We start from the raw sequence: 13,928 nt of genomic DNA, 5'->3' as shown, positions 1-13,928 counted from the left end.
CGTCCCTGGGTGGGATTGAACCACCAACCTTTTGGTTAATAGCCAAACACACTAACCGATTGCGCCACAGAGACACTTTGCAAAAAGTACATACTGACAAAGGCTAATAAGCATACATCTAGAACGTTTCCTAGAAAAACATTAAAAAATCAATAATCTGGAGAGTTTTTGTAAGATGTTTCTTCCATCAACCAACGAATAAACACATTGGTACTTTCCCATGATGAGTGAGTGCTTCAGGATCTCTTGCACTTACATGGGCAGCAGAGTACTGCAATGGAAGCATGCTGGACCCATAACCCAGAGGTAGGCAGATTGAAACTATCCTCTGCTGTATGCTTTTTTTTTTTGTTAATTAAAGTAATCCAAAACTGGGATTGATATTTTGGCTCTTTTATTTTTACTTAAAGTACAATAACTTTTACCATTTTAATTTGTTTTAATAGTATATTGACAGTATTGTTGTCTTTCAAAAATCCACTTAATTTTCTTTACCCTATTATTAAATGGTAATTGACAAAAACAAACTACATTGTCACCAGAAGAGCAATACAAAATGTACAAGTGATATATTAAAATCATCTTTCCAGCTTGAATTTCAATGATGCATTGGGGCAACGATTTTGTGAGAAACATCTTCACCCTTAAATAAAGATTTTCTTAATTCCTTACCTGTGTGCTAATTAGATATCACCTTGTTTTCACATTAAACAGACTTCCACATGAGAAAGCAGCAAGGATGCAGTGGCGTTAATGTTTCCTGGTGTCAACTTGTATTATTTCAGTAGACATTGAAATGAGGATGCATCTTGCTGCCTTTCCAATGAAGCAAGTTTAATTTAGTAATAGGTGAAAAACCATCCTTACAAAGGTGTTAATCAGAGACTTGGCTTTGTGGACACTTTTCAGAGAACAAATTTGTTAGCATAAAAATAAAGCCAGAAAATGAAGAGCTGTTTAATCACTCAATTGGATTTTTCTGCCAGCATATTTTTTTTCTCTGCAACCCACTGCTAAATTGTGCTTCCTAGCTGTTTTTTATAAAATCACTGAATCAAATCTAACTCTGATTACATCAGAGAAGGCCATGTACCCTACACCATAAGAGGAGGTTTGAAATTTTGACTTGTCTACTTAAATATCACCAAAATCTGATCACAAGGTTAATTACGTCCCTGGGTGGGATTGAACCACCAACCTTTTGGTTAATAGCCAAACACACTAACCGATTGCGCCACAGAGACACTTTGCAAAAAGTACATACTGACAAAGGCTAATAAGCATACATCTAGAACGTTTCCTAGAAAAACATTAAAAAATCAATAATCTGGAGAGTTTTTGTAAGATGTTTCTTCCATCAACCAACGAATAAACACATTGGTACTTTCCCATGATGAGTGAGTGCTTCAGGATCTCTTGCACTTACATGGGCAGCAGAGTACTGCAATGGAAGCATGCTGGACCCATAACCCAGAGGTAGGCAGATTGAAACTATCCTTTGCTATATGCATTTTTTTTGTTAATTTAAGTAATCAAAACTGGGATTGATATTTTTGCTCTTTTATTTTTACTTAAAGTACAATAACTTTTACCATTTTAATTTGTTTTAATAGTATATTGACAGTATAGTTTTCTTTCAAAAATCCACTTAATTTTCTTTACCCTGTTATTAAAATGGTAATTGACAAAAAAACGACATTGTCACCAGAAGAGCAATACAAAATGTACAAGTGATATATTAAAATCATCTTTCCAGCTTGAATTTCAATGATGCATTGGGGCAACGATTTTGTGAGAAACATCTTCACCCTTAAATAAAGATTTTCTTAATTCCTTACCTGTGTGCTAATTAGATATCACCTTGTTTTCATATTAAACAGACTTCCACATGAGAAAGCAGCAAGGATGCAGTGGCGTTAATGTTTCCTGGTGTCAACCTGTATTATTTCAGTAGACATTGAAATGAGGATGCATCTTGCTGCCTTTCCAATGAAGCAAGTTTAATTTAGTAATAGGTGAAAAACCATCCTTACAAAGGTGTTAATCAGAGACTTGGCTTTGTGGACACTTTTCAGAGAACAAATTTGTTAGCATAAAAATAAAGCCAGAAAATGAAGAGCTGTTTAATCACTCGATTGGATTTTTCTGCCAGCATATTTTTTTTCTCTGCAACCCACTGCTAAATTGTGCTTCCTAGCTGTTTTTATGAAATCACTGAATCAAATCTAACTCTGATTACATCAGAGAAGGCCAGGTACCCTACACCATAACAGGGAGTTTGAAATTTTGACTTGTCTACTTAAAGATCACCAAAATCTGATAACAAGGTCAATTAGGTCCCTGGGTGGGATTGAACCACCAACCTTATGGTTAATAGCCGTACATACTAACTGATTGCGCCACAGAGACACTTTGCAAAAGTCCATACTGACAAAGGCTAATAAGCATTCATCTAAAACGTTTCCTAGAAAAACTTTAAAAAGTCAATAATCTGGAGAGTTTTTGTAAGATGTTTCTTCCATCAACCAACGAAGAAACACATTGGTACTTTCCCATGATGAGTGAGTGCTTCAGGATCTCTTGCACTTACATGTGCAGCAGAGTACTGCAATGGAAGCATGCTGGGCCCATAACCCAGAGGTAGGCAGATTGAAACTATCCTCTGCTATATGCATTTTTTTTGTTAATTAAAGTAATCCAAAACTGGGATTGATATTTTGTCTCTTTTATTTTTACTTAAAGTACAATAACTTTTACCATTTTAATTTGTTTTAATAGTATATTGACAGTATTGTTTTCTTTCAAAAATCCACTTCATTTTCTTTACCCTATTATTAAAATGGTAATTGACAAAAACAAACTACATTGTCACCAGAAGAGCAATACAAAATGTACAAGTGATATATTAAAATCATCTTTCCAGCTTGAATTTCAATGATGCATTGGGGCAACGATTTTGTGAGAAACATCTTCACCCTTAAATAAAGATTTTCTTAATTCCTTACCTGTGTGCTAATTAGATATCACCTTGTTTTCATATTAAACAGACTTCCACATGAGAAAGCAGCAAGGATGCAGTGGCGTTAATGTTTCCTGGTGTCAACTTGTATTATTTCAGTAGACATTGAAATGAGGATGCATCTTGCTGCCTTTCCAATGAAGCAAGTTTAATTTAGTAATAGGTGAAAAACCATCCTTACAAAGGTGTTAATCAGAGACTTGGCTTTGTGGACATTTTTCAGAGAACAAATTTGTTAGCATAAAAATAAAGCCAGAAAATGAAGAGCTGTTTAATCACGCAATTTGGTTTTTTTGCCAGCATATTTCTTTTTCTCTGCAACCCACTGCTAAATTGTGCTTCCTAGATGTTTTTATAAAATCACTGAATCAAATCTAACTCTGATTACATCAGAGAAGGCCAGGTACCCTACACCATAACAGGGGGTATGAAATTTGACTTGTCTACTTAAAGATCACCAAAATCTGATAACAAGGTCAATTACGTCCCTGGGTGGGATTGAACCACCAACCTTTTGGTTAATAGCCGTACACACTAACTGATTGCGCCACAGAGACACTTTGCTAAAAGTACATACTGACAAATGCTAATAAGCATTCATCTAAAACGTTTCCTAGAAAAACTTAAAAAAGTCAATAATCTGGAGAGTTTTTGTAAGATGTTTCTTCTATCAACCAATGAAGAAACACATTGGTACTTTCCCATGATGAGTGAGTGCTTCAGGATCTCTTGCACTTACATGTGCAGCAGAGTACAGCAATGGAAGCATGCTGGGCCCATAACCCAGAGGTAGGCAGATTGAAACTATCCTCTGCTATATGCATTTTTTTGTTTGTTAATTAAAGTAATCCAAAACTGGGATTGATATTTTGGCTCTTTTATTTTTACTTAAAGTACAATAACTTTTACCATTTTAATTTGTTTTAATAGTATATTGACAGTATTGTTTTCTTTCAAAAATCCACTTAATTTTCTTTACCCTATTATTAAAATGGTAATTGACAAAAACAAACTACATTGTCACCAGAAGAGCAATACAAAATGTACAAGTGATATATTAAAATCATCTTTCCAGCTTGAATTTCAATGATGCATTGGGGCAACGATTTTGTGAGAAACACCTTCACCCTTAAATAAAGATTTTCTTAATTCCTTACCTGTGTGCTAATTAGATATCACCTTGTTTTCACATTAAACAGACTTCCACATGAGAAAGCAGCAAGGATGCAGTGGCGTTAATGTTTCCTGGTGTCAACCTGTATTATTTCAGTAGACATTGAAATGAGGATGCATCTTGCTGCCTTTCCAATGAAGCAAGTTTAATTTAGTAATAGGTGAAAAACCATCCTTACAAAGGTGTTAATCAGAGACTTGGCTTTGTGGACACTTTTCAGAGAACAAATTTGTTAGCATAAAAATAAAGCCAGAAAATAAAGAGCTGTTTAATCACTCAATTGGATTTTTCTGCCAGCATATTTTTTTTCTCTGCAACCCACTGCTAAATTGTGCTTCCTAGCTGTTTTTCTAAAATCACTGAATCAAATCTAACTCTGATTACATCAGAGAAGGCCAGGTACCCTACACCATAACAGGGGGTTTGAAATTTTGACTTGTCTACTTAAAGATCACCAAAATCTGATAACAAGGTCAATTAGGTCCCTGGGTGGGATTGAACCACCAACCTTTTGGTTAATAGCCGTACATACTAACTGATTGCGCCACAGAGACACTTTGCAAAAGTCCATACTGACAAAGGCTAATAAGCATTCATCTAAAACGTTTCCTAGAAAAACTTTAAAAAGTCAATAATCTGGAGAGTTTTTGTAAGATGTTTCTTCCATCAACCAACGAAGAAACACATTGGTACTTTCCCATGATGAGTGAGTGCTTCAGGATCTCTTGAACTTACATGTGCAGCAGAGTACTGCAATGGAAGCATGCTGGGCCCATAACCCAGAGGTAAGCAGATTGAAACTATCCTCTGCTATATGCATTTTTTTTGTTAATTAAAGTAATCCAAAACTGGGATTGATATTTTGTCTCTTTTATTTTTACTTAAAGTACAATAACTTTTACCATTTTAATTTGTTTTAATAGTATATTGACAGTATTGTTTTCTTTCAAAAATCCACTTAATTTTCTTTACCCTATTATTAAAATGGTAATTGACAAAAACAAACTACATTGTCACCAGAAGAGCAATACAAAATGTACAAGTGATATATTAAAATCATCTTTCCAGCTTGAATTTCAATGATGCATTGGGTCAACAATTTTGTGAGAAACATCTTCACCCTTAAATAAAGATTTTCTTAATTCCTTACCTGTGTGCTAATTATATATCACCTTGTTTTCACATTAAACAGACTTCCACATGAGAAAGCAGCAAGGATGCAGTGGCGTTAATGTTTCCTGGTGTCAACTTGTATTATTTCAGTAGACATTGAAATGAGGATGCATCTTGCTGCCTTTCCAATGAAGCAAGTTTAATTTAGTAATAGGTGAAAAACCATCCTTACAAAGGTGTTAATCAGAGACTTGGCTTTGTGGACACTTTTCAGAGAACAAATTTGTTAGCATAAAAATAAAGCCAGAAAATGATGAGCTGTTTAATCACTCGATTGGATTTTTCTGCCAGCATATTTTTTTTCTCTGCAACCCACTGCTAAATTGTGCTTCCTAGCTGTTTTTTATAAAATCACTGAATCAAATCTAACTCTGATTACATCAGAGAAGGCCATGTACCCTACACCATAAGAGGAGGTTTGAAATTTTGACTTGTCTACTTAAATATCACCAAAATCTGATCACAAGGTTAATTACATCCCTGGGTGGGATTGAACCACCAACCTTTTGGTTAATAGCCAAACACACTAACCGATTGCGCCACAGAGACACTTTGCAAAAAGTACATCCTGACAAAGGCTAATAAGCATACATCTAGAACGTTTCCTAGAAAAACATTAAAAAATCAATAATCTGGAGAGTTTTTGTAAGATGTTTCTTCCATCAACCAACGAATAAACACATTGGTACTTTCCCATGATGAGTGAGTGCTTCAGGATCTCTTGCACTTACATGGGCAGCAGAGTACTGCAATGGAAGCATGCTGGACCCATAACCCAGAGGTAGGCAGATTGAAACTATCCTTTGCTATATGCATTTTTTTTGTTAATTTAAGTAATCAAAACTGGGATTGATATTTTTGCTCTTTTATTTTTACTTAAAGTACAATAACTTTTACCATTTTAATTTGTTTTAATAGTATATTGACAGTATAGTTTTCTTTCAAAAATCCACTTAATTTTCTTTACCCTGTTATTAAAATGGTAATTGACAAAAAAACTACATTGTCACCAGAAGAGCAATACAAAATGTACAAGTGATATATTAAAATCATCTTTCCAGCTTGAATTTCAATGATGCATTGGGGCAACAATTTTGTGAGAAACATCTTCACCCTTAAATAAAGATTTTCGTAATTCCTTACCTGTGTGCTAATTAGATATCACCTTGTTTTCACATTAAACAGACTTCCACACGAGAAAGCAGCAAGGATGCAGTGGCGTTAATGTTTCCTGGTGTCAACCTGTATTATTTCAGTAGACATTGAAATGAGGATGCATCTTGCTGCCTTTCCAATGAAGCAAGTTTAATTTAGTAATAGGTGAAAAACCATCCTTACAAAGGTGTTAATCAGAGACTTGGCTTTGTGGACACTTTTCAGAGAACAAATTTGTTAGCATAAAAATAAAGCCAGAAAATGAAGAGCTGTTTAATCACTCAATTGGATTTTTCTGCCAGCATATTTTTTTTCTCTGCAACCCACTGCTAAATTGTGCTTCCTAGCTGTTTTTTATAAAATCACTGAATCAAATCTAACTCTGATTACATCAGAGAAGGCCAGGTACCCTACACAATAAGAGGGGGTTTGAAATTTTGACTTGTCTACTTAAATATCACCAAAATGTGATCACAAGGTTAATTATGTCCCTGGGTGGGATTGAACCACCAAACTTTTGGTTAATAGCCGAACACACTAACCGATTGCGCCACCGAGACACTTTGCAAACAGTACATACTGACAAAGGCTAATAAGCATACATCTAGAACGTTTCCTAGAAAAACATTAAAAAAATCAATAATCTGGAGAGTTTTTGTAAGATGTTTCTTCCATCAACCAATGAATAAACACATTGGTACTTTCCCATGATGAGTGAGTGCTTCAGGATCTCTTGCACTTACATGTGCAGCAGAGTACTGCAATGGAAGCATGCTGGACCCATAACCCAGAGGTAGGCAGATTGAAACTATCCTTTGCTATATGCATTTTTTTTTGTTAATTTAAGTAATCAAAACTGGGATTGATATTTTTTCTCTTTTATTTTTACTTAAAGTACAATAACTTTTACCATTTTTAATTTGTTTTAATAGTATATTGACAGTATAGTTTTCTTTCAAAAATCCACTTAATTTTCTTTACCCTATTATTAAAATGGTAATTGACAAAAAAAACTACATTGTCACCAGAAGAGCAATACAAAATGTACAAGTGATATATTAAAATCATCTTTCCAGCTTGAATTTCAATGATGCATTGGGTCAACAATTTTGTGAGAAACATCTTCACCCTTAAATAAAGATTTTCTTAATTCCTTACCTGTGTGCTAATTAGATATCACCTTGTTTTCACATTAAACAGACTTCCACATGAGAAAGCAGCAAGGATGCAGTGGCGTTAATGTTTCCTGGTGTCAACCTGTATTATTTCAGTAGACATTGAAATGAGGATGCATCTTGCTGCCTTTCCAATGAAGCAAGTTTAATTTAGTAATAGGTGAAAAACCATCCCTACAAAGGTGTTAATCAGAGACTTGGCTTTGTGGACACTTTTCAGAGAACAAATTTGTTAGCATAAAAATAAAGCCAGAAAATAAAGAGCTGTTTAATCACGCAATTTGATTTTTTTGCCAGCATATTTCTTTTTCTCTGCAACCCACTGCTAAATTGTGCTTCCTAGATGTTTTTATAAAATCACTGAATCAAATCTAACTCTGATTACATCAGAGAAGGCCAGGTACCCTACACCATAACAGGGGGTATGAAATTTGACTTGTCTACTTAAAGATCACCAAAATCTGATAACAAGGTCAATTAGGTCCCTGGGTGGGATTGAACCACCAACCTTTTGGTTAATAGCCGTACATACTAACTGATTGCGCCACAGAGACACTTTGCAAAAGTTCATACTGCAAAGGCTAATTAGCATTCATCTAAAACGTTTCCTAGAAAAACTTTAAAAAGTCAATAATCTGGAGAGTTTTTGTAAGATGTTTCTTCCATCAACCAACGAAGAAACACATTGGTACTTTCCCATGATGAGTGAGTGCTTCAGGATCTCTTGAACTTACATGTGCAGCAGAGTACTGCAATGGAAGCATGCTGGGCCCATAACCCAGAGGTAAGCAGATTGAAACTATCCTCTGCTATATGCATTTTTTTTTTGTTAATTAAAGTAATCCAAAACTGGGATTGATATTTTGTCTCTTTTATTTTTACTTAAAGTACAATAACTTTTACCATTTTAATTTGTTTTAATAGTATATTGACAGTATTGTTTTCTTTCAAAAATCCACTTCATTTTCTTTACCCTATTATTAAAATGGTAATTGACAAAAACAAACTACATTGTCACCAGAAGAGCAATACAAAATGTACAAGTGATATATTAAAATCATCTTTCCAGCTTGAATTTCAATGATGCATTGGGTCAACAATTTTGTGAGAAACATCTTCACCCTTAAATAAAGATTTTCTTAATTCCTTACCTGTGTGCTAATTATATATCACCTTGTTTTCACATTAAACAGACTTCCACATGAGAAAGCAGCAAGGATGCAGTGGCGTTAATGTTTCCTGGTGTCAACTTGTATTATTTCAGTAGACATTGAAATGAGGATGCATCTTGCTGCCTTTCCAATGAAGCAAGTTTAATTTAGTAATAGGTGAAAAACCATCCTTACAAAGGTGTTAATCAGAGACTTGGCTTTGTGGACACTTTTCAGAGAACAAATTTGTTAGCATAAAAATAAAGCCAGAAAATGAAGAGCTGTTTAATCACTCAATTGGATTTTTCTGCCAGCATATTTTTTTTCTCTGCAACCCACTGCTAAATTGTGCTTCCTAGCTGTTTTTTATAAAATCACTGAATCAAATCTAACTCTGATTACATCAGAGAAGGCCAGGTACCCTACACAATAAGAGGGGGTTTGAAATTTTGACTTGTCTACTTTAATATCACCAAAATCTGATCACAAGGTCAATTACGTCCCTGGGTGGTATTGAACCACCAACCTTTTGGTTAATAGCCGAACACACTAACCGATTGCGCCACCGAGACACTTTGCAAACAGTGCTTTTGGTTAATAGCCGTACATACTAACTGATTGCGCCACAGAGACACTTTGCAAAAGTCCATACTGACAAAGGCTAATAAGCATTCATCTAAAACGTTTCCTAGCAAAACTTTAAAAAGTCAATAATCTGGAGAGTTTTTGTAAGATGTTTCTTCCATCAACCAACGAAGAAACACATTGGTACTTTCCCATGATGAGTGAGTGCTTCAGGATCTCATGCACTTACATGTGCAGCAGAGTACTGCAATGGAAGCATGCTGGACCCATAACCCAGAGGTAGGCAGATTGAAACTATCCTTTGCTATATGCATTTTTTTTGTTAATTTAAGTAATCAAAACTGGGATTGATATTTTTGCTCTTTTATTTTTACTTAAAGTACAATAACTTTTACCATTTTAATTTGTTTTAATAGTATATTGACAGTATAGTTTTCTTTCAAAAATCCACTTAATTTTCTTTACCCTGTTATTAAAATGGTAATTGACAAAAAAACTACATTGTCACCAGAAGAGCAATACAAAATGTACAAGTGATATATTAAAATCATCTTTCCAGCTTGAATTTCAATGATGCATTGGGGCAACAATTTTGTGAGAAACATCTTCACCCTTAAATAAAGATTTTCGTAATTCCTTACCTGTGTGCTAATTAGATATCACCTTGTTTTCACATTAAACAGACTTCCACACGAGAAAGCAGCAAGGATGCAGTGGCGTTAATGTTTCCTGGTGTCAACCTGTATTATTTCAGTAGACATTGAAATGAGGATGCATCTTGCTGCCTTTCCAATGAAGCAAGTTTAATTTAGTAATAGGTGAAAAACCATCCTTACAAAGGTGTTAATCAGAGACTTGGCTTTGTGGACACTTTTCAGAGAACAAATTTGTTAGCATAAAAATAAAGCCAGAAAATGAAGAGCTGTTTAATCACTCAATTGGATTTTTCTGCCAGCATATTTTTTTTCTCTGCAACCCACTGTAAAATTGTGCTTCCTAGCTGTTTTTTATAAAATCACTGAATCAAATCTAACTCTGATTACATCAGAGAAGGCCAGGTACCCTACACAATAAGAGGGGGTTTGAAATTTTGACTTGTCTACTTAAATATCACCAAAATGTGATCACAAGGTCAATTATGTCCCTGGGTGGGATTGAACCACCAAACTTTTGGTTAATAGCCGAACACACTAACCGATTGCGCCACCGAGACACTTTGCAAACAGTACATACTGACAAAGGCTAATAAGCATACATCTAGAACGTTTCCTAGAAAAACATTAAAAAATCAATAATCTGGAGAGTTTTTGTAAGATGTTTCTTCCATCAACCAATGAATAAACACATTGGTACTTTCCCATGATGAGTGAGTGCTTCAGGATCTCTTGCACTTACATGTGCAGCAGAGTACTGCAATGGAAGCATGCTGGACCCATAACCCAGAGGTAGGCAGATTGAAACTATCCTTTGCTATATGCATTTTTTTTTGTTAATTTAAGTAATCAAAACTGGGATTGATATTTTTTCTCTTTTATTTTTACTTAAAGTACAATAACTTTTACCATTTTTAATTTGTTTTAATAGTATATTGACAGTATAGTTTTCTTTCAAAAATCCACTTAATTATCTTTACCCTATTATTAAAATGGTAATTGACAAAAAAAACTACATTGTCACCAGAAGAGCAATACAAAATGTACAAGTGATATATTAAAATCATCTTTCCAGCTTGAATTTCAATGATGCATTGGGTCAACAATTTTGTGAGAAACATCTTCACCCTTAAATAAAGATTTTCTTAATTCCTTACCTGTGTGCTAATTAGATATCACCTTGTTTTCACATTAAACAGACTTCCACATGAGAAAGCAGCAAGGATGCAGTGGCGTTAATGTTTCCTGGTGTCAACCTGTATTATTTCAGTAGACATTGAAATGAGGATGCATCTTGCTGCCTTTCCAATGAAGCAAGTTTAATTTAGTAATAGGTGAAAAACCATCCCTACAAAGGTGTTAATCAGAGACTTGGCTTTGTGGACACTTTTCAGAGAACAAATTTGTTAGCATAAAAATAAAGCCAGAAAATAAAGAGCTGTTTAATCACGCAATTTGATTTTTTTGCCAGCATATTTCTTTTTCTCTGCAACCCACTGCTAAATTGTGCTTCCTAGATGTTTTTATAAAATCACTGAATCAAATCTAACTCTGATTACATCAGAGAAGGCCAGGTACCCTACACCATAACAGGGGGTATGAAATTTGACTTGTCTACTTAAAGATCACCAAAATCTGATAAAAAGGTCAATTAGGTCCCTGGGTGGGATTGAACCACCAACCTTTTAGTTAATAGCCGTACATACTAACTGATTGCGCCACAGAGACACTTTGCAAAAGTTCATACTGCAAAGGCTAATTAGCATTCATCTAAAACGTTTCCTAGAAAAACTTTAAAAAGTCAATAATCTGGAGAGTTTTTGTAAGATGTTTCTTCCATCAACCAACGAAGAAACACATTGGTACTTTCCCATGATGAGTGAGTGCTTCAGGATCTCTTGCACTTACATGTGCAGCAGAGTACTGCAATGGAAGCATGCTGGGCCCATAACCCAGAGGTAGGCAGATTGAAACTATCCTCTGCTATATGCATTTTTTTTTGTTAATTAAAGTAATCCAAAACTGGGATTGATATTTTGTCTCTTTTATTTTTACATAAAGTACAATAACTTTTACCATTTTAATTTGTTTTAATAGTATATTGACAGTATTGTTTTCTTTCAAAAATCCACTTCATTTTCTTTACCCTATTATTAAAATGGTAATTGACAAAAACAAACTACATTGTCACCAGAAGAGCAATACAAAATGTACAAGTGATATATTAAAATCACCTTTCAGCTTGAATTTCAATGATGCATTGGGGCAACAATTTTGTGAGAAACATCTTCACCCTTAAATAAAGATTTTCTTAATTCCTTACCTGTGTGCTAATTAGATATCACCTTGTTTTCATATTAAACAGACTTCCACATGAGAAAGCAGCAAGGATGCAGTGGCGTTAATGTTTCCTGGTGTCAACCTGTATTATTTCAGTAGACATTGAAATGAGGATGCATCTTGCTGCCTTTCCAATGAAGCAAGTTTAATTTAGTAATAGGTGAAAAACCATCCTTACAAAGGTGTTAATCAGAGACTTGGCTTTGTGGACACTTTTCAGAGAACAAATTTGTTAGCATAAAAATAAAGCCAGAAAATGAAGAGCTGTTTAATCACTCAATTGGATTTTTCTGCCAGCATATTTTTTTTCTCTGCAACCCACTGTAAAATTGTGCTTCCTAGCTGTTTTTTATAAAATCACTGAATCAAATCTAACTCTGATTACATCAGAGAAGGCCAGGTACCCTACACAATAAGAGGGGGTTTGAAATTTTGACTTGTCTACTTAAATATCACCAAAATGTGATCACAAGGTCAATTATGTCCCTGGGTGGGATTGAACCACCAAACTTTTGGTTAATAGCCGAACACACTAACCGATTGCGCCACCGAGACACTTTGCAAACAGTACATACTGACAAAGGCTAATAAGCATACATCTAGAACGTTTCCTAGAAAAACATTAAAAAATCAATAATCTGGAGAGTTTTTGTAAGATGTTTCTTCCATCAACCAATGAATAAACACATTGGTACTTTCCCATGATGAGTGAGTGCTTCAGGATCTCTTGCACTTACATGTGCAGCAGAGTACTGCAATGGAAGCATGCTGGACCCATAACCCAGAGGTAGGCAGATTGAAACTATCCTTTGCTATATGCATTTTTTTTTGTTAATTTAAGTAATCAAAACTGGGATTGATATTTTTTCTCTTTTATTTTTACTTAAAGTACAATAACTTTTACCATTTTTAATTTGTTTTAATAGTATATTGACAGTATAGTTTTCTTTCAAAAATCCACTTAATTTTCTTTACCCTATTATTAAAATGGTAATTGACAAAAAAAACTACATTGTCACCAGAAGAGCAATACAAAATGTACAAGTGATATATTAAAATCATCTTTCCAGCTTGAATTTCAATGATGCATTGGGTCAACAATTTTGTGAGAAACATCTTCACCCTTAAATAAAGATTTTCTTAATTCCTTACCTGTGTGCTAATTAGATATCACCTTGTTTTCACATTAAACAGACTTCCACATGAGAAAGCAGCAAGGATGCAGTGGCGTTAATGTTTCCTGGTGTCAACCTGTATTATTTCAGTAGACATTGAAATGAGGATGCATCTTGCTGCCTTTCCAATGAAGCAAGTTTAATTTAGTAATAGGTGAAAAACCATCCCTACAAAGGTGTTAATCAGAGACTTGGCTTTGTGGACACTTTTCAGAGAACAAATTTGTTAGCATAAAAATAAAGCCAGAAAATAAAGAGCTGTTTAATCACGCAATTTGATTTTTTTGCCAGCATATTTCTTTTTCTCTGCAACCCACTGCTAAATTGT

At 34.5% G+C, this 13,928-nt stretch overlaps 3 non-coding genes across 3 annotated transcripts; all 3 read right to left on the bottom strand.

Annotated features, from left to right (window-relative positions):
* Window positions 1–74, bottom strand: TRNAN-AUU (transfer RNA asparagine (anticodon AUU)). The gene has a single exon. It is a non-coding gene; the product is annotated as a tRNA-Asn (tRNA).
* A 1,096-nt stretch (window positions 75–1,170) lies between these two features.
* TRNAN-AUU (transfer RNA asparagine (anticodon AUU)) lies at window positions 1,171–1,244 on the bottom strand. Its single transcript has one exon. It is a non-coding gene; the product is annotated as a tRNA-Asn (tRNA).
* A 4,597-nt stretch (window positions 1,245–5,841) lies between these two features.
* On the bottom strand, window positions 5,842–5,915 carry TRNAN-AUU (transfer RNA asparagine (anticodon AUU)). The gene has a single exon. It is a non-coding gene; the product is annotated as a tRNA-Asn (tRNA).
* Between the last annotated feature and the right edge of the window lie 8,013 nt (window positions 5,916–13,928).

Source organism: Pseudophryne corroboree, unplaced genomic scaffold, assembly GCF_028390025.1.
Source record: "Pseudophryne corroboree isolate aPseCor3 unplaced genomic scaffold, aPseCor3.hap2 scaffold_387, whole genome shotgun sequence".
In the NCBI taxonomy this organism is placed as follows: Eukaryota; Metazoa; Chordata; class Amphibia; order Anura; family Myobatrachidae; genus Pseudophryne; species Pseudophryne corroboree.
Note: the sequence above shows the minus strand (reverse complement) of the source record. Positions and strands in the feature narration are given on the sequence as shown.